Raw genomic sequence first — 27339 nt, 5'->3', positions numbered from 1 at the left:
ACGTAATCTACTTAGATTTCAGCAAAGCTTTTGACACGGTTCCCCACAGGAGGCTCTTAAATAAACTGGATGGGCTGAAGATAGGACCCAAAGTGGTGAACTGGATTAGGAACTGGTTGACGGACAGAAGCCAGAGGGTGGTGGTGAATGGAATTCGCTTGGAGGAGGGAAAGGTGAGTAGTGGTGTGCCTCAGGGATCGGTGCTGGGACCGATTCTGTTCAATATATTTGTGAGTGACATTGCCGAAGGGTTAGAAGGTAAAGTTTGCCTATTTGCGGATGATACTAAGATCTGTAACAGAGTGGACACCCGGGAGGGAGTGGAAAACATGAAAAAGGATCTGAGGAAGCTAGAAGAATGGTCTAAGGTTGGGCAATTAAAATTCAATGCGAAGAAATGCAAAGTGATGCACTTAGGGAATAGAAATCCTTGGGAGATGTATGTGTTAGGCGGGGAGAATCTGATAGGTACGGACGGGGAGAGGGATCTTGGGGTGATAGTATCTGAGGATCTGAAGGCGACGAAACAGTGTGACAAGGCAGTGGCCATAGCTAGAAGGTTGTTAGGCTATATAGAGAGAGGTGTGACCAGCAGAAGAAAGGAGGTGTTGATGCCCCTGTATAAGTCGTTGGTGAGACCCCACCTAGAATATTGTGTTCAGTTTTGGAGGCCGTACCTTGCGAAGGATGTAAAAAGAATTGAAGCAGTGCAAAGAAAAGCTACGAGAATGGAAAGGGATTTGCATTACAAGATGTATGAGGAGAGACTCGATGACCTGAACATGTATACTCTGGAAGAAAGGAGAAACGGGTGATATGATACAGACGTTCAAATATTTGAAAAGTATTAATCTGCAAACGAACCTTTTCCGGAGGTGCGAAGGCGGTAGAATGAGAGGGCATGAAATGAGATTGAAGGGGGACAGACTCAAGAAAAATGTCAGGAAGCATTTTTTCACGGAGAGAGTAGTGGATGCTTGGAATGCCCTCCCGCGGGAGGTGGTGGAAATGAAAACGGTAACAGAATTCAAACACGCGTGGGATAAACATAAAGGAATCCTGTTCAGAAGGAATTGATCCTAAGGAGCTTAGCCGAGATTGGGTGGCAGAGCCGGTGGCGGGAGGCGGGGATAGTGCTGGGCAGACTTATACGGTCTGTGCCCTGAAGAGGACAGGTACAAATCAAAGTAGGGTATACAGAAAAAGTAGCACATATGAGTTTATCTTGTTGGGCAGACTGGATGGACCATGCAGGTCTTTTTCTGCCGTCATTTACTATGTTACATATTTCAGGCAAACCCCGGGGTGGAGGTTTCCATCATATCTGGTTTCCTCACCCGAACTTCAAGAATATTTACAGAAGAAATGGGAGGAGTTTCTAGATTTCAACCAAGAGCACCTAGATGATCCGGTGTTATTTTGGTTGACAGCTAAAGCAGTGTTACGGGGAGATATTATAGCATATACATGCAAGTGAAATCGGCAACTTGTGCAAGGAATAGTAGAACTAGAACGAAAGTTAAAGGCGGCAAAGAGAACATATGTTAGATCTCCCACGCAGGTGCAATACGAACTCCTCACGTCGACTAGAGTGGTGTTGAACAGCTTGTTACACGAGCGAACAACCAGATCCTTATTATATAGGAAATATAAGCTTTACAAGTACGGAGATAAAGCAGGTGGGATGCTAGCACGATTAGTGAAAGGCACACGGAAAACACACTTTATTGCAGCAATCCACAAGAGACCAGGAGTGATTACAAACAGACTAGAGGAGATCGCAGAAACTTTCCAGTCGCATTTTGCAAACCTATATAAAAAAGAATGTGAGAAAGAAGGGGTGCGGGAATCTATTCAGAACTATCTGAAGAGGGCAGGACTAAGTAAAATCCCCATAGAGAGACTGGCGGCACTTGGGAGACCGGTAGAGGGACAGGAATTGCAAAAAGCCGTTAGTGCGCTGAAGTTACATTCAGCGCCAGAACCGGATGGATACTCCAGGGAATTCTATAAGATGCTGAAGCTTCAAATCCTCGGGCCGCTAACCGAATAACTCAACACAGTGGTGGCGATGGGGCGCTTTCCCCTACATGCTAACACGGCATTAATTAGTTTAATACCCAAGAAAGGGAGAGACCCACTACAACCTGGCTCCTACAGGCCAATTTTGTTGATAAACGTAGAGGTAAAACTTTTGTCCTGGATCTTGGCTTTACCTGTTTCAGATGCTGCCATTATATTTGCGACAGAGAGAAGAGAAGATTTTAGCTAGGCTAACTCAGAAGTTTCTCTGGAGGGGGGGGGGGGGGGGTGAGATCAAGACTTCCCATAGATACACTACAGAAACCAAGGGCACATGGAGGGATGGGTTTGCTGAATATTCGCTACCTAACGGTGGTGTGCTCCATGCGACACATAAGAGACTGGCTGGCAGGGCAACAGTGCTTCTCAGCGACCCGTCTGGAGGCAGCTCTCTCTCCTGGGGTACATTTGGGCTGGTGGTTACATGCATCCAGTAGAGGGCTTGAGCCAAGATTAAGGAAGAACCCGCTGGTAGCTTCGGCGAGAGCGGCATGGAGATGGCTCTGTAAAAGACATCATTTTAAGTGGTCAGCTACACCCTTTTTGCCGGTAAAGAACAATCCAGACTTCCCAGAAGGCTCGTCATCCGTGGCCTTTGCTCGTTGGCGGAGGCTGGGGATACATTATCTGTACCAACTAGTATCTGAGGAGGGGAAGACTCGCCCATTTTCGAAGCTGCAACAAGAGTTTCACATCCCACCCTCAGACTATTATGCCTACCTACAAATACAACATTACGTATCAGCGCTGGGCTGGATTAATCTTTGCGAACACGTGCAAGACACACTAAACACTGCACTGACATTGGGATCACAGAATATGGTGCCTTTGAGATTTCACCACAGATTTCTACAGGACTCTACAGAAGATATAGATTTCAGAGGCAGAGCACAGATCTGGTCTAAAGACTTGGAGGTGGAAGTGACAGAAGAGGTGTTACGAAGTTTCTTGATCTCAGCTCAGCGCATCTCTGTCTTCACTCGTAACTGGGAGCTACAATACAAGTTCGCATTACGGATGTACATCTCCCCAATGAGAGCATACAAAGCAGGGTTTGGTAGCTCAGGTGCTTGCCCCAGATGTAGAATGTCTACTGCTACTCTTGGACACATGTTCTGGCTATGCCCATGAATTCTACAATTTTGGACCCAAGTGATAGCGGAGATACAAAGATACTGGGGTCGCACTATACAGAGGCAGCCATTGATACTTTTTGATGTACACAACTGCAGGAAACCCATACTCCTGGGTCTCAAGCCTTTTCTGCAGAGGGCGATGTTAGTGGGGAAAAAGGTCATCCTGCTTAACTGGAGAGAACAGATGCCACCTTCTATTGGAGTATGGAGGATGCACATGATTGAACTATTGAAGTTGGAGAGGTGTGAGACCAAGGATCTATCATCAAGTAAAGGCCAACGCCTGCAACAGATTTGGGAGCATTTTGGGGACACTCTGCAACCTGCAGCGCGAAGCAGAATTCTAAATTAGACTGTGCATTCTGTATCTGTGATTTGCACGCCTTTGCTGACGGGAAGGGAGAGGGCTGGGGGGGGGGGAAGGTTTTTTTTTTGGGGGGGGGGGAGTTTAGAGGTTGGGGAGGAGTGGGGGAAGGGTAGCACGGAGGTTTTAAGTTGATTGTATCGCAAATTGTCTGTTCTGGCTGGTACCTATTATTAATAATAATAAAGATGATTTAAACATAAAAACAGTTTCCCAGCAAATTTTTACAAGTGAAGATCCCTCCCTCTCTGGAAGTCTTCTCACAGCATCTGTTGCTCAAGGACCATCCCCGGTAGTCTACAGCGATGGGGCAGGAGCAGTGCCTTTCTACACCTGCCACATCTGGCTGTAGGTTTAAGATGGCAGTGCTAACCCCTAGTAGTAGTCTTGTGGCACTACTGCTAGGTTAACCTTCCAAATAAGGACAGATTCCTAGCAGTAATACCATGAAACTACTGCCAGGTATCAGTGGCAGTTAGAGATGATATTTACCAGTACTGCTAAGTTAAATGTCACAGAATATTGGCAGATAATCCACAAGAGTGGAAGAAGCCAACCACAGTTTTCAAGATGAACAATAAAACATTTATTGCATTGACAAACTGAACCCAGCACGGGCTGTGTTTCAGCTCCAAAGCCTTCTTCAGGTATTCTTAGACATAAAACAAAATTAGTTATAACAAATATCAGTGTGGATTAAGTTATCAAGAGCCTCTCCTGTCTGTTTAAACTATGCTGAATATTGACCCCATAATTTTCAAACATAAATAAATAAAGAGGGGCAATTTCAATATGATGTCTAAGTCAAACTTTGGACATTTGTACTAAATGTCCAAAATATGAATAGGAAATAATGGCCACCGAAAACAGAAAAATGTTTTTTTCTCTCCAAAAAATGGCCATATGCAAGATTTATGGTACCCTAGGGGGCACTGCTGTGGACTTCATATAAAGGTTCCAAGGTACACATCTCACCATTACCTCCTTTTTATAAATATGGTGAGCCCTCCCAAACCCGCCAAAAACCTGTACCCAACTATACTCCACTACAATAGCCCTTATAGCTGCAGGTGTCACCTATATGTGGATACAGTTGCTGTCTAGTGGGTTTTGGGGGCTGACACTTTCCACCACAAGTATAACAGGTAGAATGGATTATGGGCCTGGGTCCCCTGCTCCACAGTGCACTGCACCAACCATTAGGCTACTTCAGGAACTGCTTGCTTCTCTAAAAGGACTGGCCATAACATTGAAGACGTCATAGAGGCTGGTAAGTACTATTTTTAATCATATCTTTGGGGGTGGGAGGGGGTCAGAGACCAGCAACTTGTTGTGCCTTGTTCTAAAAACAGGTCTAGACTAAACATTGACTTTAAAGACCTAGACGTTTTAGTTTTGTTCCATTATAGCTGTAAAATATCAAAGTGTTAGGAATGCCCTAAGTCCACCCTGATCCCACCCCAACACACTGCCCCTTGTGATTTGAACGCATTGCAGACAAATTGCATAGATAGATGTCCAAAATAGATTTGGACGTTTTTAGAAGAAATTTGTCCAAGTGGTGCTCTATGACACTGTTTGGATGTTTTTTCTTTTGAAAATGAGCCCCAAAGTAGTCTAAGTAATATAATGTAAGCAAAATAGTGGTTTCTTTGAAAATTTACTAAAAAATGATACACTCATGCACACAATTTTATATTGCTGATAAAAGAGTAAGTTATAGTTCATGAACGTTTTTTGAATTATAAAGATGTGCAATTGCTGGATGACAAAGCAGCATTTTCACATTATTCTCATTTTTAAAATAAAGATCGACATTCATATTTTTCTGAACCATTGCTTTTTACATTTTATTAATGTTGAAATTTCTATAACATTGTCACGGCAATGCCGACACAGCCCATGCAAAGTGAATGGGCTGTGTCGGCATTAGTGTGCTTAGTAAACAGGGAGGTAGGTAAGTCTTCAATTTTATTCACCACTCTCTCTCTCTCTAAACTTTGGCAAGCACAATGTTCTAGGAAAATATTTTCAGTAATCACTCACCCACCCTACCTATCGAGAAAGTTATAATTAGGAATCGGTATTTCTCAGCACCTACACAAACTTGTTTGCTTTTCTATTTTTGGATTTTTTTTCCTTTTTTGGTAAAAGAAAATCAGAATTCATTCACCAACTCTTTGCGTACCACTGTCTCAGCTAAAATTCTTCTTTGAACCTACTGCTTGAGCCATCAGCCAATCAAATGATTTTTAGCTGTCTCCAGCACTCCTGGTAATTGTCATGCCATACCCTCCTCTCAATGTACTTGTTCAGCACAAACTTTTAACCAGCCAGAACATTTACAGATTTTAGACAATCACTACTATTTATTTTTATCACTTCCCAATCTCATTTGCACACTTCTTCCAAACTTCTTCTCTTTAATTGGAGCACTGTATAAGCTCATCCTAAATTATGAGTGTTTCCCGCACCGGTGGCATATATAGCACTCATTCTGTCCTTTAAAGTAACTTTAGCACAGCCAAAGACTATCTGCCATCTAAGGGCCCTGTTTACTAAGGTGCACTAGTGTTTTTAGTGCCATATATTCCTATGGGTGTCTCTAGCATTAGTGAGCGCTAAAAACATTAGCGTGCTTATAGTGTAACTTATTAAACAGGGCCTTTAATTCCATGAAGCTAACAATAGCCAGAGTGATATGCCATTGATGAGAATGACTCATAGATAAGGCCACTCAGGTTTGTTGATGGGATTTTAAATTTCTCAACTTATATACAAGTAGTATCTTGTAGGGTACATCCTAGGCACACTTTTGCTGTTAAAGTGTAATAAGTGCAAAAACATACTGCATATTTGCATTTTAATAAACAGACCGCTATATTTTAAAGGTACAACAGCAGAACAAGTGACCACTAATAAATATACATCCCTACTGAGTGGAAAGAGGCAGCTACAGCTGACTGACTAAGAAGCAGTAAGTTTTGAAATCCATTGATTGTTTGTGTGCTGATGAGCTGCCAGTCATTTGTAACAGTGAATTTTCCTACAACAGAATAAGGAAATAAGGGGTCCTTTTACCAAGCAGCGCCCTTATCATGTCTTTCCCGCACACTAAGGCCATTTTTACTGCAGCTATAAAAATGCCTTTACCTATTTTTTTGCATTAATGGTCATGCGCTAATGTTGCCATTAGCATGTGGCTATCTTTAAAAATTACTTTTGTGAGCACCCATTTTATAGGCAGTAAGAGCTCAGTAATGTAGATGTGCTAGCTAGTTAGTGCAGGAATGCTCACTGTTCTGCCCTTTCACTGAGTATGATTGACATGCAGCTTAAACCAGAGTATAGGATAGGACATAACTATGAGAAGACTCAGAACTCTTAAACCAAAATCTTCTTTAATACTGTATCAAACAAGGAAAAATAACTTACAGTTCAGATGTGCTAGACAAGAGTTTTTGCCTTGCAAACTGGGAGTCTGTTCTCTACCAGCTCTCTCTCCATGCAAGAGAAAAACTGGGATAATTCAACAGCATGCTGAGTAGAGATGCTGTTTACACACTGGTGAAATCTTGATAACATCACAGTAGCTTCAAGAGGGTCAGACAGCAAAATACAGCATGTAGGCAGTTACAGTTCACAGAGGAGAATGTTGTAGATAAACTCTTCAGACCCAATGGGGACAGAAAGGGGGCAACTTGCCCAGCATGCACAAAGAACAAGACAAGCCAATAGAAAGAGTCCCAAAAGACACAGGGAGTTGGACATGTGCTCTAAAAGAGCCTATTACAAGGAACTACAGGAATTTGTAGTTAAAGAAAACAACCTTCTTAATGGTACAGGCAATGTAATCTGTTACAGACAATGCTTAACATATATACATAAACAACAAACAGCCTGCCTCCATGAAAATGGGGGCAGAACATCCAGTCTCTGCCCATGACATGCCTCCTCAAAAAATTAGAAAAAAGTTTTAGCGCACACAGATTTCAATGTTACAGTAGGATGCCTGAACGTGTTTCATGGTGCTCCATTTTTTGCTGCAGTAGGCACACATTAGCATCTAACACAGCTTAGTAAAAAGGACCCCTAAGCAACGAACAAACAATAGCCAAGTTTAAGGGCTTCTTTTACAAAGCCGCACTAGCAATTCCTGTGTGGCAAATCAGAGGAAGCCCATTCAATTCCTATGGGCTTCCTCTCATTTGCTGCATGGGAATCATTAGAGCAGCTTTGTAAAAGAAACTCTAAATCTATAAATTAATGGATGGAAAATCTATTAATTGTAAAGTACAGTGTTTGATCAACATTGGTTTCACAGTATGTATGGAAATTAAAGGTTAAAAAGTATAATATAAGGTGACACCTTTTTATTGGACTTATATAATACACTTCTTGACTAGCTTTCAAGAGCTGACACTCCCTTCTTTGTGTCTGAACAGAATGAAGAAAAAATGGCATTTGCCAGAAAATACAAGTAAATTAATTAAACCATATTAAAATTTTGCATTTGACATGCATTAACTGCAAAAGTTAATCCACAGTAGCTGCAGTACCTCTATGGTGATTGTAGGGGGCTTTCCTGATGTTTGAGGGAAGGCACCATGCTTGCTAACAGGTGGCAATGCAGTTCACTGCAACTTTGAATGTGCAGTTGTTACATTTGTCACATTAGCAGTTAACAGCACAGCGCAGTTTCACCACTATGCAACTTCCAGGGGAAGTTGGCCAACTGGTCTTTTGCATGAGCAAATGAAGGCGAAGTGACAGTTGTCAAATAACATTGTGCAGATAAGATTTTGCTTTTTATTTTTGTATTTTAGCTATTTGAGTAGCACTTTGCACACTGGCACATGTATAGCACTTTCAAAAAATATATGAGAGTAGCCCGATGAAAGAGGTGCTATGCCACTTAGCAATAAAACAGTATTGCCTGAAAATAGTGGTTGTTGCTGAGGGCACTCTTTTAAAAAAATGTTTTCAAAAAAATTATAAAAGAATCTGTTTAAGTAAAATATTTTGAAAATGTATACACACTGGTGGTGATTCACAGTGCTAATTAATGCGTTTGTAGCAACAAACGTATAGTCTTGGTTTTGATTGGGGTATTATTACTTATTACCAAAGACTGTGGGATTGATTCGTGAACTGAGATCAGGCACTTGTAAGAAACTGTGCGTCAATGAGCACACCTAATACAAGAAAAAATGAGCGTATAAGAACTATTAAAATATCAAAGCTCAAGACCTGAACGAATAAGAGGCATGACATCACCCACATGGAAAAGTAAAATGAAAGAACCAACCTTGAAGCGCAGTAAGCACACAAAGCTAAGGGGGTCTTTTACAAAAGCTCACTAGCATTTTCAGTGAATGCTAATGATTAGAGCACGCTAAATATTAGAGAAGCCAGTAGGAATATATGGGCATCTCTAGTGCTTTTAGCACGCGCTAAACACTAAATAGAGTTAATAGCAGTCAAAAATATATGTAATAGGAAGTGAAGTGAAAACTTTAGGAATAACAGTAAATTGAAAAACAAAACCATCCAAAAATTACAATATGGCAAAAATCGCTTGAACTAGTGTTAAAGGATATTGCATCTCCACCGCCACAGGTAGGAAAGAAAGAGAAAACAAGCAGGAAAAAATAATGTTTGAAAAATTGTATACCCTCCAATTGAAACACCAGTCAAAACACAATCAAAGTGTCTGTGAAAAGGAAGTCAAACATTTAATATATGTAGCAAATGAAAAGTTACTCCCCCACACTCAAAAAAGAACACAGATACATACCTTATCACCTGGCATACTGCCCGTCAACTCTATGAGCAATGGAAACACTGCGCATGGAAACTCCTTATGAATATACCAAGGTAGAACACATTAGGCACAGACTGCTGTGTTAATGAAAATTAATGTCTTTACAAGTCAATGAGAGAAATAGTGCCGAAAAAGCTATCTGTTCAAAGAGAGAGCGCGACTTCAAAATCCTATAGGAGCTTAGAAAAATATAACAAATAGTAATGATACAAAACACCACATTGAACTTTACAGCTAATGTGGGATATAAATGTAGTGTAATGTAATGTCATAGACGAACTGCTTTGGTTTCCTCCATGATGTTGATCTTGTGTTTGTGTAAGATGATTCTTGTCTTTAACTTTTGGCTTTGTCTCACCAAAATAGCACCCTTCTTCATATATTTTCAGTGCTGTATATAGTATGCAAACCACAGAAAATCAAGCCCCATTCCATTTCCCACATATTTGTTAAGAATAATATTACAGTGACAAAATTGCAGGACATATGGGGTAAGGAAGAAGCACTGTGGGTTAATCTGGAAAGAGGGAATGGAAAATGCATTTATATTAGTGTGATGTACAAGCCTCCTTCACAGTCAGAAGAAATGGACAGATTTTAATTGAAGGCATTCACAATTTAGCTGTGAAAGGGGAAGTACTACTAATAGGTGATTTTAATATGCTGGATGTTGATTGGGGCGTCTCCACTGTGGGGTCATCTAGAAACAAGGGGTTCTTGGATTCTCTACAGGAAGAATTGTTCCAGCAGTTGATAATGGAATCCACACGGGATGGAGCTATTCTGGACCTGGTGCTTACAAATGGGGAGAGTATTTCTGAGGTTATAGTGGCATCTAGTGATTACTGAATTGTATGGTTCAATATTAAGACAAAGAAGGAGAGGGCTTATTCAAGATTGAAGGTTCTAAACTTCAAAAGAACTAACTTGTCAAGATGGGGAATATCTCAAGGAAGAGTTAATTGAATGGGAACAGCTGAAGGAAGTAGAACAGCAGTGGCAAAACTGAAAGGAGCTATTTTAAAGGTTGACAAACCTTTATGTTAGAAAAAAGTACATAAAAGTAAGATGTAAAGAAGGTCATCTTGGTTTCCAAATGTAGCCGAAAAGGAAGGGAAAAAAAGGTTGACCTTTGTAAATTACAAGACATTACAGAAAGAGGAAGACAGGCAAAAATACCTGGAAAAGCTGTCAGGAAAGCAAAGATGCAAATGGAATAAAAGGTAGCCAATATGGTAAAGTTGGGCAACAAGACATTTTTTAGATACGTAAATGATAGGAGTGCCAAAATGGCATTGTGAGGCTTTAAGGGTGAAGGGAAGGAATACGTAGAAATTGATAAGGATAAAGCTGTACTGCTTAATCATTTTTTCTGTACTGTGTTCATGGATGAAAGGTCGAGAATAGGACACAAAAAAACAAATGATAATGGGAATGGATGTGTGGTACACCAGGACCTCAGGTGGTGAATCTGTAGAAGAAAACTGTCTTTCGATTAAGACAATTACATTTAATTAGATCACAGTTTCATGAGCACCACTTTGCTCTGTTGGTCCAAATGTTGGTTTTGCCCCAATTGGACTATTGCAACTTGCAGTATATGGGACTGAAGTCTGTATTGTTAAGAAAACTTCAGCTAATACAGAATACAGCGACTCAATCTTCCATATTAAGAATGGGAAACGGAACGCAGTAAGTCCACTGGAGGGAGAGGTCAGGCATATGGTTCTTTATGGAAGCTGTTTGAGGTACTGTATTCTGCAAAGAAGGAATCTCCAGGAGCGGGGAGGGGGGTGGGGGTTAGACGGGTATAAACTTAAAAGTTAGAGGGAAGGGCAGAGGAGATATATTTATGTTTAAAATGGCCTCATTTTGATAGTTGTATTATGTTAAGGTTATACAACAAGGTTTGTTAGCTGACACATGTAGTCAATGTATTCATTGTATTTATAGGTTATTATCGGCTGCTAGATATTGGAAATATTGGAAATAGTTGGCTTCATTGAGCCGAAATGTGATGTTCAAATGTTACATGTCTTTTCTTCTAATAATAAAGATATTTTCAAAAAAAAAAAAAAAAAGAAATATGACAGCATTTCTTAATATGTATTTATTTTAAAAATGTATATACCACCTAAAACCTAGGAGGTATCCATAAAAACACACAATAGCACAAAACAGTAAACAAAAATATACTGTACAAACTAGTTCTTCATCCTGAAACCACCATAAATACTTAACTATCCAGGAAATATATACTCAGCTTTTTTAAAAAAGGCTGTCACTAAAATCTAGTTTTAACAAGTTTTTTTTTAATTGTAAAATGCTGCTACACAATGCAACTGGCCTACAAGTGCATTCCATAAGGACATCCCTGCCACACAAAAGGCAGATGCTCTAGTCTCAGTATAATGTATTTTCACAGCAACATCTACAGAGAGGTGCGTTGCAATCTCAGATCTTAATGACCTTCCTTGATGATATACATTCAAAACCTGTTTGAAATAAAATGGCGCAGTAGAATAAAGAGTCTGGTGCACAAGCACCAACACTTTAAACTGATTCCTTTGAGTTATTGGCAACCAATGTAGTTTTTTAAAAATCAGAGTCTTATGGACAAACCTTGACATACCTACAATTAACCTTGCAGCCGCATTCTGGACCACTAGCGATGTCCTGATACTTGAATCAACTAATCCAAGATACAAAGCATTACAGTAGTCCAGCCGCAATAAAACCAAGCTGTGAACAACACTTCTAAACTCATATAATTACAACATAGGTCTCAGTTTGTGAAGAAGATGTAAATACATAAAAGATGTTTGCTCAACATTATAAACTTGTCTATTCATGTTGAGCCTACTGTCTAAGATCACTTCTTACAATGTCATCTCTTCCTTAACCTTAATATCTTCACAAGCTCCATTGGTTTCCTTGAAAAGTTCAAATTATTTTTAAAAGTGCTTGCATTGTTTCTTTATATATTACATACTTCTTCACTGGACTTATTAATTAAACTTTTGTCTCAATCATGAATCAAATTATCTTCAGTTTTGAAGGAAACTGAAAACTTTTTCTGTTTGATAAGTTTTAAGAGTTTTTGTTTGATAACTTTTTATGACATTTTATGTATTCCTTTGAGGTATATTTGATTTAATTCCTCAAATGTATTATTTGGTCTTCATATGCTGTAAACCACCTTGGACCACTAATTGGGATTTGTGTGGTAAATAAGCCCTAGATTAGATTAGAAGACTGTGTTCTTGAAGAGCTAACTAAACTAAAAATAGATAAAGCAATGACACCTGATGGGATACACCAAGGGTACTCAAGGAACTTGAAGTTCTGGCAGCTCCATTGTCTGACCTTTTCAAGGCTTCCTTAGAGTCTGGAGTGGTCCTGGAGGACTGGAGAAGGACAGATGTAGTCCCTCTGCACAAGAGTGGAAGTAAGGAGGAGGTTGGGAATTACAGGCATGTTAGTTTGACCTCTGTGATGAATAAACTAATTGAAACACTTCTTTTTTTTTATTATTTGTGCATTTTCAAATATTACATTCATATTTATACAAATGCTAGAATCTGGAAATATTTAATTAAGTAACAAAATTATTCTTTTCCAAAAATTGGAAAGTATAAGAAGAACACAACAAGAATAGTTAATATATTGACCACAATTGTTAAAGGAGACAAGATACAAGTAATTTATAAACAAAATAAAAAGAAATGAATGTAATCAATCAGAGAGGGGAGCACATTAGGCACGCTAGTAGGTTTTAACAGCATATTATCCTATGAGATTATTCAGGCTGTAACATTCCCTTTTTCCTTGGCAATTATATATTCTTGCATTTTCTTTGGATCAAGAAATACATAATTTACATTATTTATAGATACCAAACATCTACATGGGTATTTCAACACATATGTACCACCTAAGGCAAGAATTTTACATTTTAAAGCCATAAACTCTCGCCTTCTTTTTTGTGTATCTCTATTAAAATCAGGAAATATCTGAACTTTTCACCAAAGAATTTAGCATTCATATGTCTAAAGTATAATCAAAATATATTATTCCTGTCTGGCTCAAAAGCAAATGAAACTAAAAGAGTTGTTAGTTGAGTTACCACTTCTAATGAGCTTTCCAAGAAATCAGTAATATTAAGTTCAGGTTAGGGTTCCGAAACACGAGACTTGATTCCTGAGATATATTGAGCTCTAACGATGGGTGGAAAACCCTCCATTGTAATAGCTAGGACTTCTCCAAAATATCTTTTAAGCATATCAGTTGCAGGAATCAGGGGTGCTTTTGGAAAATTAAGGAACCTTAAATTGTTCCTTCTCTCTTGATTAAGATATTCTAGTTTCCTCACCAGAATATCCCTGTCCTTAATCACCGTCCCGGTTAAGTTCTGCAGAGTCTTAATTTCTCCATCTAGCAATTCGATTTTATCTTCATTTTTTTAAAACTTTGCCAGTCAAAAGATCTTGAGATTGTTTTATAAGCAAAACTTCTTCCTTAATTATATTTGTTACCTGGATTAGGGAGTTGTTCAGACCCTGAATAGCGTCCCACAGGTTCTCCAAGGTTATCACTGCTGGTTTAATAGCTCCACGAATTTCCAAGGAAGTAGGTCCCAGTTTACTGGAAGGAATAGGGTTATCCACCCTCTCATTCTGTTTAGATGTCATCTCTGGGGTTGAAACGGCGGCCGGTCCTCCTCCCGCTGCTCGGAGGCTTGACTCATCGGTCAGCAAATCCTGCTGCGATCCTGCCGCTAGTAATCTACTTCCAGGTCACGGGGGGGTGTGGGTGGGGGAGGACTATGAGTGAAGGCAGGCTTAGAGAAACCACTTCTATGCTGCGATCCGATGAGAAAACGTAGGATCTATCCTGCTCGGGTGTCTGCAACTCCAGCTTCTGGACCCCGAACTTCTCCAGTGTCGGCTGTCGGGGAGCGGGATCTGCAGGGTTGGAGGAAGACCTCTCTGGATACCATCTTGCCTTCCTTAGAGTCTGGAGTGGTCCTAGAGGACTGGAGAAGGACAGATGTAGTCCCTCTGCACAAGAGTGGAAGTAAGGAGGAGGTTGGGAATTACAGGCATGTTAGTTTGACCTCTGTGATGAATAAACTAATTGAAACACTTCTAAAGCAGATGATTATGAGGTTTTTAGAATCAAATGGACTGCAGGACCCGAGACAGCATTGTTTCACTAGAGGCAGGTCTTGTTAGTCTAATCTGATTTCTTTTTATTATGTGGCCAAACAGTTGGATATGGGAGAGGTGCTAGATATGGTTTCACACGGTTTCGCATAGGCGACTGATAAATAAACTGAGCGCCCTCAGTATGGGCCCTAAAGTGACTGATTGGGTTAAATACTAGTTAAATGGAAGGAGATAGAGGGTAGTGGTAAATGCTCTGAGGAAAAGGATGTTATCAGTGGCGTACCACAGGGATGGTATAGTATAGGGAGTGAAGTATTTCTGTGTACAGAAGAAGAGCGGGACTTGACGTGGGGGTAATCTTATCTGATGATCCTAAGGTGGCCAAACAGGTAGAAAAGATGATGGACAAAGTCAGAAGGATGCTCTGGTGATTAGGAAAGGAATGACCATCGTGCCCTTGTATACGTCTCTAGTGAGGCTTCATTTAGAATACTGTGTGCAATTCTGGAGAACACACCTTCAAAAAGATATAAATAGAATGGAGTTGGTCCAGAGGGTGGCTACCAAAATTGGTCAGTGATCTCTGTCATAAAGTGTATGGGGACAGACTTATAGACCTCAATATATATACTCTGGAAGAAAGGCAAGAGAGAAGGGATATGATAGGGACATTTAAATATCTCTGTGGCAATGTACAGGAGGCGAGCCTTTTTCAAATGAAGGAAAACGCTGGAATGAAAGGACATAGAATGAAGTTAAGAGGTTATAGGCTCAAGAGTAATCTAAGAAAATACTTTTTCACAGAAAGGGTGGTGGATGTATAGAATAACCTTCTAGTGGAGGTGGTAGAAATAAGGACTGTGTCTGGGCATCCAGTTGGAAGACAGGGCATCAAAATGGCATATAAAATTTAATATGGACAAATGCAAGGTGATGCACATTGGAAAGAATAACAGATGCTAGGATCTTCTGCTCAGTGTGTGGCGGCGGCCAAAAAAACAAACAGGATGCTAAGAATTATTAGGAAAGGGATGGTGAATAAGACCAAAAATACTATAATGCCTTTGTATCGCTATATGGTGCATCTGCACCTTGAGTATTACGTTTAGTTCTGGACACCATATCTCAAAAAAGATATAGCAGAATTAGAAAAGGTTCAAAGAAGAGCAACCAAAATGATAAAGGTGATGGAACTCCTTTCGTATGAGGAAAGGCTAAAGAGGTTATGGCTCTTCTTCTTGGAAAAGAGACGGATGAGGTCTACAAAATCCTGAGTGGTGTAGAATGAGTAGAATTAAATTGATTTTTTACTTGTTCCAAAAGTACAAAGACTAGGGGACACTCGAGGAAGTTACATGGAAATACTTTTAAAACAAATAGTAGGAAATATTTTTTCACTCAACGAATAGTTAAGCTCTGGAACTCTTTGCCAGAGGATGTGGTAACAGCGGTTAGTGTATCTGGATTTAAAAAAGGTTTGGACAAATTCCTGGAGGACAAGTCCATAGTCTGCTATTGCTTGCCCTGGGATTTGTAGTATTAAGTGTTGCCACGATTGGGTTTCTGCCAGGTACTTGTGACTTAGCTTGGCCACTGTTTGGAAAACAGGATACTGGGCTAAATGGACCATTGGTCTTACACAGTATGGCTACTCTTATGTTCTAATTTAAGAAAGCATGGGACAGGCACAGGGAATCTCTTAGGGAAAGGAGGAGATAGTAGTTGCTGAGGATGGGCAGATATCTGCTATCATGTTTCTATTTTTCTAAGAAAACTCAAGGGTTATGATTCAAAACTGTGGGAAAGGTATAGCTGGAGGGGTGCAAGCTCAACCCAGGGGAGAGTAGTACAAGCCCCGGGGATTGCAGAAGCATCCCATGTATTTTGAACAGGGGTAGATGCTTTTCTAAGGAAACCAAGTAAAGCAGCCCAAGGGAAGTAAGTCTTAGTCTAGGGATGAAAAGTAAAAGCCTTTATCAAAGAATCACTTGGGAAATGTCCTGAAATAAAAGGTTTAGAAAACAGGACTGGTAAGAAACTTCCTAAGGGAGATGCCCCATCCTCACTAGAGAGAAAACCGTTAGTTTGGATAGAATTTATGCTCATTTTAGAGGACCAGGAGGGTGAGGTAGTGGGATTCCTTCTCACTAAAATTTCTCTCCCTCCTGACCTCCCATCTTGGATGTGAATGTGAGGGCTCAGTAGTAGGTGCAATATATATATATGTGGGGTAGCAGGGTCCACAGACACACAGCAGTCCATATTATTGTCAGGATGCACGACGCATGTGTGCTGTGGACCTACAGGTTTGGCACTACAGACAGGGCCTGTATATCTTGCACCCCTCAATTTTTTTTTTTTACCTAGGGCTGGTGTTATAGATTTTATAGCAGTATACATTTTTTGGGGGGAGGGGCAGCACTATGTGCATAAGTACATAAGTGTTGCTATACTGGGACAGACCGAAGGTCCATCAAGCCCAGTATCCTGTTTCCAACAGTCACAAATACCTGGCAAGATTCCAAAGCAATATAATACATTTTATGCTCCTTATCCCAGAAATAAGCAGTGGATTTTCCCAAGTCCATTTTAATAATGGCTTATGGACTTTTCCTTTAGCAAGACACCCAAACCTTTTTAAACCCTGCTAAGCTAACTGCTTTTACCACATTCTCTGTCAACGAATTCTCAAATTTGTTTTAAAATTACTACCTTGTAGCTTCATTACGTGCTCCCTAGTCCTAGTATTTTTGGAAAGAGTAAACAAGCGATTCACGTATACCCATTCCACTCCACTCAGTATTTTATATACCTCTATCTTATCTCCTCTCAGCCATCTTTTATCCAAGCTGAAGAGCCCAAGCCATTTCAGCCTTTCATCATAGGGAAGTCATCCCATCCCCTTTATCATTTTCATCGCCCTTCTTTGTACATTTTCTAATTCCATTATATCTTTTTTGAGACATGGTGACCAGAATTGCACACAGTATTCAAGTTGTGGTCGCACCATGGAGCGACACAAAGGCATTATAACATCTTCATTTTTATTTTCCATTCATTTCCTAATAAGACCTAACGTTCTATATTCTTTCTTTGCTGCCACAGCACACTGAGCAGAGGGTTTCAAAGTATCGTCAACAATGACCCCTAGATCCTTTTCCTGGCCAGTGACTCCTAACGTGGAACCTTGCATCACCTAGCCGTATTTCATGTTTCTCTTTCCCACATGCATGACTTTTCACTTGCTCACATTAAACATCATCTGCCATTTGGATGCCCAGTCTCCCAGTCTCGTAAAGTCATCTTGCAATTTTTCACAATCTTCCTGTGATTTAACAACTTTGAATAACTTTGTGTTATCAGCATATTTAATTATCTCACTAGTTACCCATATCTAGATCATTTATAAATATGTTAAAAAGCAGCAGTCCCAACATAGAGCCCTGCAGAACCCCACTATCTACCCTTCTCCATTGAGAATACTGACCATTTAACCCTACTCTGTTTTCTATCTTTTAACTAGTTTTTAATCCACAATAGAACACTACCGCCTATCCCATGACTTTCCAATTTCCTCTGGAGTCTTTCATGAGGTACTTTGCCAAATGCCTTTTCAAAATCTAGATACACAAAATTGACTGGCTCACCTTTATCTACATGTTCGTTCACCCCTTCAAAGTCATGTACTAGATTGGTGAGGCAAGATTTCCCTTCACTAAATCATTTCACCCTCTGTGTTTTGTACCTAGGGCTGGCACTGTGTTTTATAGTGCTATACGATTTTTGAGAGGGCAGGGCATTATGCTCCCCCATGCTCTATGTTGTGCTCCTGGGACTGGTACTGATGTTTTGCCCTAAACATACAGAGCTATATGTCTGGTAGCTGGGCATACACATTTTTCACCATCACCACAGGCAGCACAAGATGTTTTGCCTTACAGGTACTGGATAGACACCATGCACCTGTCCTGTGGGGACAGGATATCCTTTGGACCATTTTCAGCTTCCTGGAATCTACCAATAATGCCATGATTGTTATCTCTAGATTTTGTAGTAGCAACAATGTGAAAAGAATAAAACAATTTAAGAGAGGAAAAAGTGCGTGAGATAGGAGCCCACCAGTATGGGAAAGAAAGAACAAGTATTAAGGAAAGAACAAGGAATGTAGTAGCTGAGCATAAATTTTAGAGGACTAGAAAATACATAGATCCATATTAGACAGAATGAGAGTGAAGGGATTTATTCAAGAACCAGCTACAAATGGATACAGAGTTGGAGATGGACAATAAATGTACCACATCCCCTAATGGCATATAAATTGATACTTTTTCTTAGGAAAACAAAATGATATTTAAAGCTTTGCTTTCTCTCAGAAACTACTATTACCAATGTATAATAAGATACAGGTATACATATACCCTAGTCCCTAAGTGACCTAAGGTACAAGCTGCTCTTTGCCTCCTCTTTCTGCTTTCTTTGTCCCTGCTACTGGAATGTCAATGCTCAAAGAGACTGCTGATCACAATTTTTTTTTGTTACATTTGTACCCTGTGCTTTCCCACTCATGGGAGACTCAATGCAGCTTACATATATAGGTACTTATTTGTACCTGGGGCAATGGAGGGTTAAGTGACTTGCCCAGAGTCACAAGGAGCTGCCTGTGCCTGAAGTGGGAATTGAACTCAGTTCCCCAGGACCAGAATCCACCACCCTAACCACTAGGCCACTCCTCCACTCTGTTTAAAAAAATCCCTCAAGACTTATCTTTGTGATAGACCATACTCCTCTGCTGCTTAACCTCTTGGTATCCCTCTTTCGTTTCTCCTGTTGTTCCTTCCCTCCTTTATGTACCTTCAGTGCCGTAGCGAGGGTGGCTGACACCCGGGGCGGGTCGCCGCTGCGCACCCCCCCCCCCCCGGGTGCAGCACAGCGTCCCCCCTCGGCGCCTCCCTCCGGCGCGCACCCTCCCCCCAGAGCGCATTCTTTCTTACTTGCTTGCTTTAGAAGCGGACGGGCGGGAGGGCCGATCCGCCCCCGAGTCCACGTCGCTGGGAGCTGCGTCGGCTCCATTGGTTCCTTGCTCTCTCTGCCCCGGAACACCTGTTCCGGGGCAGAGGGAGCAAGGAACCAATGGAGACGACACCCCCCCCCAGCGGCGTGCACCCGGGGCGGACCGCCCCACCGCCCCCCCTTCCTACGCCACTGTGTACCTTATACTTTGTGTTGTACTAGAATTGTTATGATGTTCTTTTATTAAAACACTGTAAGCCACATAGAGCCTGCCTTAGTGGGAATATGTGGGATATAAATGTTCTCAATAAAAAAATAAAATAAATATAGGCTTTCATATAAAAATTTCCAAACCCCATATGTATCAGATACAATATACAGACAAAGCGTGATAAAGGAGAACACATTTTAACAGGTCATGATAAGAGTAAGAAACTACATACAAGGGAAGTGAGTTTTGAACTCAAAGGAGCTAGTTCTTTGGGTGTCTGTGGGTGCTGAGCACCCTCAGTATTGATCAAACTCCTTTACTATGTCTAGGAAGAGAATTTGTATTGTGTTTGGCAACTCGAATCATTTTGAAAATGTTGGTTCCTCTGCTTGAAACTAAATTTGAATGGAAAGAGTATTAAAAGTGAAGAGAAACTGGTCTTTTCAATCTTATGTATGGAAATAAATAATACACAAATCAACTATGGCTAGATGTGTGGTGGTGGTGCTGGGACTAAGAGAAACTATGAATTGAGACAAGCAGATAGCCTGAAGCAGTTTGAAAGACATGGAGGAATGTGAAATAAACAGGGAGTCAAAGGGGTTTGTGTCCTGCAAGCAGCAGTTTCGATCCACATCAAAAATGAGATAACTGCACTAATCAGTACATGAAGGAATAAAACCATGAATAGGCATCTCAGTAAAAGCAGAGACAAAAGTTCTTTGGGTACTGGTAGTGTTGCTTAGCTGTTGAAAGGCAGATCTGATTTAAGAGAAATAAGGCGGAAAAGACAATTGTGGATCAAGGCAGAAACCAACATTACAGACAGAAGCAATGAATGTAAGATTATTTTCTAAATGAGAGGCGGAGAATTATTGTTGATGAGGGATGCCTAGTACTGAAGAACTCAAAGATTTTACAGGAAGTATAGACTCAGATGTGACAAATTACTGAAGTACCATTTGTAGTGAAACAAGACTAGCAAGTTGTATTATGCAATTTATTCTGCTTTCTTATGAAATGGTGTATTAATTGTGACTAGGACTTCTTGTCCCTTTCCTTGTTCCTCCCAAACTTTTCAGGAACCAGTCAGACACAGACCAGGCTCTTCTCCAGGTCATGTTACATATTACTGCACCAAGGAACCCCACTTTTATCAGTATCAGAATCCTCTAGGACCATGCTCATATACAAATACCTTAAAAGTACAATTGTCCCCTTATTTTGTTGTGTACAGCAGATTACCATGGGTACCAGAGAAACATTGGCTTGAGTACAATAACTACTGTGTTTCTTTAGAAATGATGGATGAAAATGATGCCTCCCCTGGGACTCCTGGCACTGATTTCACCAGAAACAAGTGTTTGATATGACAATTGTAGGCTTGGTGCTCTATTCTTTTCTACACTGGACTTACAAAACAGAAAATTTGCAGGGCAAATTAAGCGCTATTCATTATTGTCGGGGCAAGCCGACTTTAGTGCTGATAATCCCTTCGCCCCCCCCCCCCCCAACATAAGTTCATAGAAACAGCTCTTTCTGCATCAACGCCAATTTTATTATATGTTTTCCAAAATATAACACAGACTTACAGCACCAGCAGTGGAGTTAGCCCAGTATCCAAGGTAGTACATTCATTACTACAGCAAGCAGTCCCCTTCTCTTTATGGATATACATTCACCAGCATCTGGAACAGCTTTTTCAGGTCAGGTTTCCCTTTTCTCAAGGTCTGTCATGCCTCATGCCAACTTCTGCTCCTACTGGGCCTTTGCAGAAGCAGAGAGGAAAACTCCTGCCTAATTCCCTTTACTCTCTGGGAGCCCTCCTCCCTTCCTTAGGCAACAATAAAACACAGGATTCCATGTGCCCTTGTCTTTCAGACACAGTTCAGAGTTCACTTTGAGCACAGCTCTTGCTCTCAGTTCATCTTTTCCACCAATCAAATGTCCCAAAACATTTCAGGAAAAAACTTCGTATCCAGACCACTCAGTTCTAAGCTGGGTCTCTCCCCCCACGATCCATCAGGCTAGGCTCAGCATTTTAGGAAATACTTGACTCTGATCCAGCTTTGGGGTTAGGTAGCCCGTTCACTCTGTCGCTGGTCAGCTCTTAGGGAATTCCCTCCTCCCTTACTTCCTCATCTCCCTGTCTAAAAAATCCTTTTCTAGGGCTGAGGACTGCCAGGTGCTTCTAGAACCCTGCCCTTCTCCTGTCCCAGTGAGATGACATCATCCATCCCTCTTACTTTTTAAGGGGCATAGGGCTAGACTACAATTCCCAGAAGACCTAGCCCCGCTCCCTGGACTCTAGCTACTGTGGAGTTCAGGAAGCCTATTCGCCTCTCCCCTATTGATCACAGACATACAGCTTTCTCCTTTTACATGAGCATTCCCTTGCTCCTGTCCCAGACAGGAATCCTTGTACCTAGGCTATAGAAGGGCTGATCCCACTCTCCCTTCACCTCGTGGCCACTCTTGTGACCCCTTAGGTGTCACCCCCCTCAAAACATTGCTACTCTCTATAAGCAATGTTATCTTATGTCAGAGAGTGCATCACTTAAGTTCCTACCCCTGGGAGTTTATGGCCCTCCAGATTACTTAGTCTGGACCACTTCAGCATCCCCTCCCGGAGTATCTTCAAAAATGCTTATAGCAAGTGGCCTTCTGGCTAGGCTTTATAACCCCCCCTTGTTATAGGCGGGGCCTAATTTTAGCTCTAGAGCTCCTACAAACGTCCAACTCTTTCTTTTAGACCCTTCCTAGGCCGCTGTGCTTGATTTCAAACACCCAGTTTCTTAGGCTTAAATTCTCTACCCTCTTTCCAGTTGGATTTGTTCTCTTTGGCCCCCTACCACCTCCCCTTACTCTATAGCTGGCCCTATATACACCAGACTGTCCCTTACTAAAACCTTTCAGTGGTAAGGTTCTCTGCCTCCTTTTCCCTTTGGGGGAACTCGCTCCCCCTTACCTTGGTTTCTGACCCTTAGAATTATACTTTTTGGGGATAGGCCTTGCCATCCCTGTCCTCCTAGGACTACTCTACTTAGTAGATCTCGTACCCAAACATTGGCGCTTTACCCCTTTCTTTTCCCAGGCCCTTAACCCTCTGAATTTATGCCTATATCCCACTCATTTCTGGTCCCCTGGTTTGGGTGTCCTATTTTGGTGATCCTGGTAACATTCTTTTCTTTTTGGGTCACCCTCTGATCCCTCCCATTCAGGACCTGAACTTGTGCCTGCATTAAAAATTTTTAGTATCCTCTTCTTCATACCAGACTCCTGTCTGGTCTTTCCTGCTCAATGGACTATGGACTTCTACCACTCTGGGTTTCAGATGTCTGTTTCAGGCTTGGCGCCTTGGACCTTTTACTTTCCCCATCTATTGGGATCTAAGGGGTTCCTAGCATCTCAGCCTCCACAACTAACACCTGATCCTTTATTGGGATGCAGGGCTTCTTCTTCCTAAGAGCCTCTTTGAAATGCTCATTCAGCTTCTTCTCCTTCAGCAATTGGGTTTGGGTGGCTTGTAGTTCAGCCTGCAGCTGAGCTGCCTCCTGTTCCCTGGATTGGGCTTCAGATAATACCCGATTTCTTCCCTTCAGAGCAAGCGGTAAGCTTATGTTTTCCTCGCCTACCTTTACCATTCTGGCCTTTTCTTCCTTCAGCTCTCCTCCACCCTATAGGCTAACCCCTGACATTCCTTTTCCAGGGTCTGCTTAACCTCCTTTAAATCTTTTTATTTCTTTTCCTAGGTTAGTGAGCTCAGCCTTTAATTTCTCCCTGGCCCATGCACGTTCACCACCCACCTCTTCATAAGTACATAAGTACATAAGTAGTGCCATACTGGGAAAGACCAAAGGTCCATCTAGCCCAGCATCCTGTCACCGACAGTGGCCAATCCAGGTCAAGGGCACCTGGCACGCTCCCCAAACGTAAAAACATTCCAGACAAGTTATACCTAAAAATGAGGAATTTTTCCAGTCCATTTAATAGCGGTCTATGGACTTGTCCTTTAGGAATCTATCTAACCCCTTTTTAAACTCCGTCAAGCTAACCGCCCGTACCACGTTCTCCGGCAATGAATTCCAGAGTCTAATTACACGTTGGGTGAAGAAAAATTTTCTCCGATTCGTTTTAAATTTACCACACTGTAGCTTCAACTCATGCCCTCTAGTCCTAGTATTTTTGGATAGCGTGAACAGTCGCTTCACATCCACCCGATCCATTCCACTCATTATTTTATACACTTCTATCATATCTCCCCTCAGCCGTCTCTTCTCCAAGCTGAAAAGCCCTAGCCTTCTCAGCCTCTCTTCATAGGAAAGTCGTCCCATCCCCACTATCATTTTCGTCGCCCTTCGCTGTACCTTTTCCAATTCTACTATATCTTTTTTGAGATACGGAGACCAGTACTGAACACAATACTCCAGGTGCGGTCGCACCATGGAGCGATACAACGGCATTATAACATCCGCACACCTGGACTCCATACCCTTCTTAATAACACCCAACATTCTATTCGCTTTCCTAGCCGCAGCAGCACACTGAGCAGAAGGTTTCAGCGTATCATCGACGACGACACCCAGATCCCTTTCTTGATCCGTAACTCCTAACGCGGAACCTTGCAAGACGTAGCTATAATTCGGGTTCCTCTTACCCACATGCATCACTTTGCACTTGTCAACATTGAACTTCATCTGCCACTTGCACGCCCATTCTCCCAGTCTCGCAAGGTCCTCCTGTAATCGTTCACATTCCTCCTGCGACTTGACGACCCTGAATAATTTTGTGTCATCGGCGAATTTAATTACCTCACTAGTTATTCCCATCTCTAGGTCATTTATAAATACATTAAAAAGCAACGGACCCAGCACAGACCCCTGCGGGACCCCACTAACTACCCTCCTCCACTGAGAATACTGGCCACGCAATCCTACTCTCTGCTTCCTATCTTTCAACCAGTTCTTAATCCATAATAATACCCTACCTCCGATTCCATGACTCTGCAATTTCTTCAGGAGTCTTTCGTGCGGCACTTTGTCAAACGCCTTCTGAAAATCCAGATATACAATATCAACCGGCTCCCCATTGTCCACATGTTTGCTTACCCCCTCAAAAAAATGCATTAGATTGGTGAGGCAAGACTTCCCTTCACTAAATCCGTGCTGACTTTGTCTCATCAGTCCATGTTTTTGTATATGCTCTGCAATTTTATTCTTAATAATAGCCTCCACCATCTTGCCCGGCACCGACGTCAGACTCACCGGTCTATAATTTCCCGGATCTCCTCTGGAACCTTTCAACTGGGCCACATACACCTTCTGGGCTTCTTCCAGGGCACTTTTCCACTCAACTACCTCTTTCTCCCGGTGTTCACGCTCCCACCCTAATTACAGTGTTAAATCTTTTAGGGCCCTCTCCGTCACCTCTTACTGGAGTTCCCAGTTTCTCTCCCCTTGGAAAAACTCACTTACTTTATTCTTCAGGGCCCTGCTCTGTTCCTCCAAAATCTTATTGGCCTTTTCTTTGCTATCAGTGTATGTCTTGGTCTGCTCTAGTTCCTCACCCACCTGTGCCGCTAATAGGGCATGCTCATGCTGGTTTTCTTGTAGCCAGGCCTCTAGTAGCTGCCTCTCTACAGCAAAGGATGCTTGGAGCTGGATGCACTCCACTCCCTTTGCAGCGTTTAGCCTTTGTTCTTCAGCTAAGTTAGCTTTCATAGCTGTCAACAGATTGTCACTCTCCTTTTTGCACTTACTGGCCTTTGTATACTCTGCCTTTAACTCCTGACTTAGGGCCTTCCGTGTCTGTTCCACTTTTCCACACTCAAGTTGCCTCCGCTCTTTCTCCTGGGATAGTTCCCTTATTTTCAGGGTCCACTCCTGGCTTGAGTCTCTAATGTTTTGTTAGTGAGCTTTCCACTAACTCAGTAGCTTGCTCCAACTCCTCGGTTAGCTTTGCCACTACAAGGGTCTTCTCACACCGACACTCCTGGAGTTGCATCTCCCTCGCATTGGACACTTTCAACTGGGATACCTGCTCTTCCTTTTTTTGTCAGAGCCTTTGCTCCTCTGCCAGCTTACCCATGGGAGCTAATAATAGGGTGTCATTGCATAAGTACATATGTATTGCCATACTGGGAAAGACCAAAGGTCCATCAAGCCCAGCATCCTGTTTCCAACAGTGGCCAATCCAGGTCAGAAGTACCTGGCAAGATCCCCAAAAAGTACAAAACATTTTATACTGCTTATCCCAGAAATAGTGGATTTCCCCAAGTCCATTTAATAATGGTCTGTGGACTTTTCCTATAGGAAGCCGTCCAAACCTTTTAAAAACTCTGCTAAGCTAACCGCCTTTACCACATTCTCTCGCAACAAATTCCAGAGTTTAATTACACATTGAGTGAAGAAAAAGTTTCTCTGATTCGTTTTAAATTTACTACATTGTAGCTTCATCCCATGCCCCCTAGTCCTAGTATTTTTGGAAAGCGTAAACAGACGCTTCACATCTACCCGTTCAACTCCACTCATTATTTTATAGACCTCTATCATATCTCCCCTCAGCTGCCTTCTCTCCAAGCTGAAGAGCCCTAGCTGCTTTAGTCTTTCCTCGTAGGGAAATCGTCCCATCCTCTTTATCATTTTTGTTGCCCTTCTCTACACCTTTTCTAATTCCACTATAACTTTTTTGAGATGCGGCGACCAGAATTGAACACAGTATGGAGCGATACAAAGGCATTATAACATCCTCAGTTTTGTTTTCCATTCCTTTCCTAATAATACCTAATATTCTATTTGCTTTCTTAGCCGCAGCAGCACACTGAGCAGAAGGTTTCAACATATCATCAACGACGACACCTAGATCCCTTTCTTGGTCCGTGACTCCTAATATGGAACCTTGCATGACGTAGCTATAATTCGGGTTCCTCTTTCCCACATGCATCAGTTTGCACTTGCTCACATTAAACGTCAACTGCCATTTAGACGCCCAGTCTCGTAAGGTCCTCGTGTAATTTTTCACAATCCTCCCGTGATTTAACGACTTTGAATAACTTTGTATCATGAGCAAATTGAATTACCTCACTAGTTACTCCCATCTCTAGATCATTTATAAATATGTTAAAAAGCAGCGATCCCAGCACAGACCCCTTGGGAACCCCACTAACTACCCTTCTCCATTGAGAATACTGACCATTTAACCCTACTCTGTTTTCTATCTTTTAACCAGTTTTTAATCCACAATAGAGCACTACCTCCTATCCCATGACTCTCCAATTTCCTCTGGAGTCATTCATGAGGTACTTTGTCAAACGCCTTCTGAAAATCCAGACACACAATATCAACCGGCTCACCTTTATCCACATGTTTGTTCACCCCTTCAAAGAAATGTAGTAGATTGGTGAGGCAAGATTTCCCTTCACTAAATCCATGTTGACTTTGTCTCATTAATCCATGCTTTTGAATATGCTCTGTAATTGTGTTCTTAATAATAGTCTCTACCATTTTGCCCGGCACCAACGTCAGACTCTCAGCGGTCTATAATTT

General features: G+C 41.6%; 1 protein-coding gene across 4 annotated transcripts in view; it reads left to right on the top strand.

Moving 5' to 3' along the window:
* Positions 1-27339, top strand: part of TPPP3 (tubulin polymerization promoting protein family member 3) — a 341523-nt gene that overhangs the window by 126170 nt on the left and 188014 nt on the right. Inside the window, exon 2 of one of the 4 annotated variants that reach the window (XM_030203686.1) lies at positions 6474-6559. The exons of the other annotated variants lie outside the window; for them this stretch is intronic. The gene's annotated coding sequence lies outside the window, so the exon portion shown is untranslated. The remainder of the gene's footprint in view (positions 1-6473; positions 6560-27339) is intronic. 4 annotated transcript variants of the gene reach the window in all.

This window comes from Microcaecilia unicolor, chromosome 5 (assembly GCF_901765095.1).
Source record: "Microcaecilia unicolor chromosome 5, aMicUni1.1, whole genome shotgun sequence".
In the NCBI taxonomy this organism is placed as follows: domain Eukaryota; kingdom Metazoa; phylum Chordata; class Amphibia; order Gymnophiona; family Siphonopidae; genus Microcaecilia; species Microcaecilia unicolor.
The sequence above is the reverse complement of the archived record's forward strand: the minus strand, read 5'-3'. Positions and strand labels throughout refer to the sequence as shown.